Below are 5,000 nucleotides of genomic sequence, written 5' to 3'. Positions count from 1 at the left end.
CTCTTGCGCGACCGCCCCGGCAGAGCGGGTGCGATCGGCCGGTCGGGCGCCGGCGCCCGCACGGGGCTCCGGGTCCGACCTCGTTCGGCCAAAGGCCGCCTTCACTTTCATTTCGCCTGCGAGTCTCGAACCACTCGACGACTCGCGCTCATGCTAGACTCCTTGGTCCGTGTTTCAAGACGGGTCGGGAGGGTGGCCGACGTGGCCACGGACCCCGAGCGCGTCGACGGCGCGCCACCGAAACGGCAGCCCGCCGAACTCCGGCACTGCGTACAGTGCAGGCGAACGACAAGCCAGCCGAACGGCGACGGCCGCACACAGAGAGCGCGCGGCATCCATTCCTCGATCCGCCGCCGGGCCGCACCGCCCGCGCGCTGTAACACCCCCGCCGGAGCGGAGGCCACCTTCGCGCGGGGACTTAGACCGACGGCAAACCGGTCGTGACCCGCGCCGGTCGCTAGTGCGCTGAGACGGTGCGCGAGCCGACTCGGCAGCGGCGCCTTAAGCGTCCGCGAACCGAGACGGCGCGCCCCCGCACCCAACTGAAAGCGAGCCGGCGACCTGACGGGCCCTCCCGTTTGCCTCTCAACGGTTTCACGTACTCTTGAACTCTCTCTTCAAAGTGCTTTTCAACTTTCCCTCACGGTACTTGTCCGCTATCGGTCTCGCGACCGTATTTAGTCTTAGGTGGAGTTTACCACCCGCTTTGGGCTGCATTCCCAAACAACCCGACTCCGAGAAGACCCGAAGCGGCCAAGGCAAGCGCCCCTATGGGCCTAACACCCGCCGTGGGACGAGGCCTCGATCAGAAGGACACCGGCGCTCGCCGTTAGCCGCACTGGGACTTCCGTACGTCACAACTCGGCGCGCTCGAAAAGCGCGCAGATTCGACGCTGGACTCTTCCCGGTTCACTCGCCGTTACTCAGGGAATCCCTGTTGGTTTCTTTTCCTCCGCTTAATAATATGCTTAAATTCAGCGGGTGCTCTCGCCTGAACTCAGGTCGTATGTGTCAAGCGGGCCGCTTCTTACACGGCCCGCTGGCATCGCAAGTCGTCGCCGCCGGCGCCGACCGAGCGCGTACCGTCGCCGCCTTGGCCCACGGTCGGTCTTGATCTCGTGACCGGACCGACCGACCTGGACCCGCCCCTCGAACGTAGTTGAACACGTCGAGGGGCCGGCGGTGTACGGGACACGCGGTCGCGCCGAGAAAGCTCGGCGACCGCTTCAACTTGGGGCGACGCCCGGCCGTCTTCGCAGAGGCCAGGCGACGGCCCTCGGGTGAGGACGAACGCGACCCTGAGGCAGACGCGGTCCCGGGATTGACCCGAGACCGCAATTCGCGTTCAGAAGGTCGACGTTCAATGTGTTCTGCAATTCACATTACTTCTCGCACTTGGCTGCGTCCTTCATCGACTCGCGAGCCGAGTGATCCACCGTTAAGAGTCGTCCTCGAAGTTTCGCCCGGCGCCGAAGCGCGCGGACGTCACACTGTGGGATCGACCACAAAACCACCACCGACAACAACTGCACAAAAACACCAACAAACGCCGCCGAGCGACCGCCGGGCTGGGCCGGCGGCACATCGAGCGCGGTGCCCAGAAGCCACCATCGCACTCGGCTGCCTTGCTATGCCAACGTGTTACGCGTGTCGCACGGGGCGGAACCCCGATTGACGGCCGCCCTCTCGGCGGCACCCAAAGACAATTAAGTGCGCGGTCGGCCGGGGCCTACCACCACTTTCGGTAATGATCCTTCCGCAGGTTCACCTACGGAAACCTTGTTACGACTTTTACTTCCTCTAAATGATCAAGTTTGATCGTCTTCTCGACACGCCGACGCGGCCGTTGCCAGCCGCGACGGGGCCGATCCAAGGATCTCACTAAACCATTCAATCGGTAGTAGCGACGGGCGGTGTGTACAAAGGGCAGGGACGTAATCAACGCAAGTTGATGACTTGCGCTTACTGGGAATTCCTCGTTCAAGGGAAACAATTGCAAGTCCCTATCCCAATCACGAATGAGGTTCAACGGGTTACCCGGACCTTTCGGCCTAGGTTAGACACTCGCTGCTTCACTCAGTGTAGCGCGCGTGCGGCCCCGAACATCTAAGGGCATCACAGACCTGTTATTGCTCAATCTCGTGTGGCTAAACGCCACTAGTCCCTCTAAGAAGTTAGACGCCGACCGAGAAGGTCGCGTAACTATTTAGCATGCCAGAGTCTCGTTCGTTATCGGAATTAACCAGACAAATCGCTCCACCAACTAAGAACGGCCATGCACCACCACCCACAGAATCAAGAAAGAGCTCTCAATCTGTCAATCCTACCTGTGTCCGGGCCGGGTGAGTTTCCCCGTGTTGAGTCAAATTAAGCCGCAGGCTCCACTCCTGGTGGTGCCCTTCCGTCAATTCCTTTAAGTTTCAGCTTTGCAACCATACTTCCCCCGGAACCCAAAGACTTTGGTTTCCCGGAAGCTGCCGGAAAGGTCGTCATGGTAACGCCTCCCGATCGCTAGTTGGCATCGTTTATAGTCAGAACTAGGACGGTATCTGATCGTCTTCGAACCTCTGACTTTCGCTCTTGATTAAAGAAAACATTCTTGGCGAATGCTTTCGCAGTAGTTCGTCTTCCGCCGATCCAAGAATTTCACCTCTAACGGCAGAGTACGGACGCCCCCGTCTGTCCCTCTTAATCATTACCTCGTGCTCCGAAAACCAACAAAATAGAACCGAGGTCCTATTCCATTATTCCATGCAACACTATGCAGGCGAACAGCCTGCTTTGAACACTCTAATTTTTTCAAAGTAAACTTATCGGCCACCGCCGACACTCAGTCAAGAGCACCGACGGAGAACCGAAGGTGAGGCGAACGCAACCAGTGACACGCCTTGCGACGGACCGGCGGCGCTCGCCCAAAATCCAACTACGAGCTTTTCAACCGCAACAACTTTAGCATACACTGTTGGAGCTGGAATTACCGCGGCTGCTGGCACCAGACTTGCCCTCCAATGGATACTCGTTAAGAGTTTTAGGATGTACTCATTCCAATTACAGGGCCTCGTTAGAGTCCTGTATTGTTATTTTTCGTCACTACCTCCCCGTGTCGGGAATGGGTAATTTGCGCGCCTGCTGCCTTCCTTGGATGTGGTAGCCGTTTCTCAGGCTCCCTCTCCGGAATCGAACCCTGATTCCCCGTTACCCGTTATCACAAAGGTAGGCACGTAGCGTACCTTCGACAGTTGATAGGGCAGACACTTGAATGATACGTCGTCGGTGCAGAGACCGTACGATCCGCGTGGTTATCCAGAGTCATCAAACGTCACAGGACGAACCCGGTCGGTTTTGATCTGATAAAAGCGCGCCTCCCGAAGTCGGCGCTTAATGCATGTATTAGCTCTAGAATTACCACAGTTATCCACTTCGCATACGAGACCAAATAAACCAAGACTGATTTAATGAGCCATTCGCAGTTTCGCTTTACGAGAACTCGTACTTGCACCTGCATGGCTTAATCTTTGAGACAAGCATATCACTACTGGCAGGATCAACCAGATAGCTGCGACAGCTGCGCTCGGCCCTTGCTGGGCCGCCCGGCGCGTGCTCGTCGCATTCGTTTAAGACCGAGGCGATCGCCTGCGGCCGTACTCAGCTTCGACAGTCGCTGGCCGCGACGTCCACGCTCTCGCCGGCAGTGCCAGGCGGAGCGATTTGCGTTTTTTCTTTGCTCGCCCTCTCTCGGGCTCGATCCATTCAGTTTCGCACAAACAAGAGCTCTGCCGGCCGCCTGCAGCGGTGCCTAAAACCCGGGCATAACAATGCGACCGTTCTGCTAGGCCGACAAGCGCTCAAGCCAGACGCTCGATCGAACGCCCCCTACATATTAGTCGAGACAACGGCTCGCTCATTAGCATCGCGTTTGTACTTTAACTTTTTTCGGCTCGGCTTCTTTCGACGCCGATGCCGGCGACGCAGCACTCTCTCGCCCGCCAGCCACCGAGAAAAGGGTGCGCTCCGACCGGCCCCGCACCGCTCTTTCTTGGCTCATTCGAAATTACTGTCTTTCGCTCTGACATGCCTTACCTAGGGTTAGGTTAGTATGCTTGCACGTTTGTACTTTAACTTTTTTCGGCTCGGCTTCTTTCGACGCCGATGCCGGCGACGCAGCACTCTCTCGCCCGCCAGCCACCGAGAAAAGGGTGCGCTCCGACCGGCCCCGCACCGCTCTTTCATGGCTCATTCGAGTTTACTGTCTTTCGCTCTGACATGCCTTACCTAGGGTTAGGTTAGTATGCTTGCACGTTTGTACTTTAACTTTTTTTGGCTCGGCTTCTTTCGACGCCGATGCCGGCGACGCAGCACTCTCTCGCCCGCCAGCCACCGAGAAAAGGGTGCGCTCCGACCGGCCCCGCACCGCTCTTTCTTGGCTCATTCGAGTTTACTGTCTTTCGCTCTGACATGCCTTACCTAGGGTTAGGTTAGTATGCTTGCACGTTTGTACTTTAACTTTTTTCGGCTCGGCTTCTTTCGACGCCGATGCCGGCGACGCAGCACTCTCTCGCCCGCCAGCCACCGAGAAAAGGGTGCGCTCCGACCGGCCCCGCACCGCTCTTTCTTGGCTCATTCGAAATTACTGTCTTTCGCTCTGACATGCCTTACCTAGGGCTAGGTTAGTATGCTTGCACGTTTGTACTTTAACTTTTTTCGGCTCGGCTTCTTTCGACGCCGATGCCGGCGACGCAGCACTCTCTCGCCCGCCAGCCACCGAGAAAAGGGTGCGCTCCGACCGGCCCCGCACCGCTCTTTCTTGGCTCATTCGAGTTTACTGTCTTTCGCTCTGACATGCCTTACCTAGGGTTAGGTTAGTATGCTTGCACGTTTGTACTTTAACTTTTTTTGGCTCGGCTTCTTTCGACGCCGATGCCGGCGACGCAGCACTCTCTCGCCCGCCAGCCACCGAGAAAAGGGTGCGCTCCGACCGGCCTCGCACCGCTCTTTCTTGG

At 57.9% G+C, this 5,000-nt stretch overlaps 2 non-coding genes and 1 pseudogene across 2 annotated transcripts; all 3 read right to left on the bottom strand.

Moving 5' to 3' along the window:
- LOC144423759 (large subunit ribosomal RNA) overlaps window positions 1-1,005 on the bottom strand; it is a 3,695-nt pseudogene extending 2,690 nt beyond the window's left edge.
- Window positions 1,006-1,293: 288 nt separating this feature from the next.
- LOC144423977 (5.8S ribosomal RNA) lies at window positions 1,294-1,447 on the bottom strand. The gene has a single exon (XR_013476342.1). It is a non-coding gene; the product is annotated as a 5.8S ribosomal RNA (ribosomal RNA).
- A 298-nt stretch (window positions 1,448-1,745) lies between these two features.
- On the bottom strand, window positions 1,746-3,555 carry LOC144423616 (small subunit ribosomal RNA). The gene has a single exon (XR_013476082.1). It is a non-coding gene; the product is annotated as a small subunit ribosomal RNA (ribosomal RNA).
- Between the last annotated feature and the right edge of the window lie 1,445 nt (window positions 3,556-5,000).

Source organism: Styela clava, chromosome 5, assembly GCF_964204865.1.
Source record: "Styela clava chromosome 5, kaStyClav1.hap1.2, whole genome shotgun sequence".
Lineage (NCBI taxonomy): Eukaryota > Metazoa > Chordata > Ascidiacea > Stolidobranchia > Styelidae > Styela > Styela clava.
The sequence above is the reverse complement of the archived record's forward strand: the minus strand, read 5'-3'. Positions and strand labels throughout refer to the sequence as shown.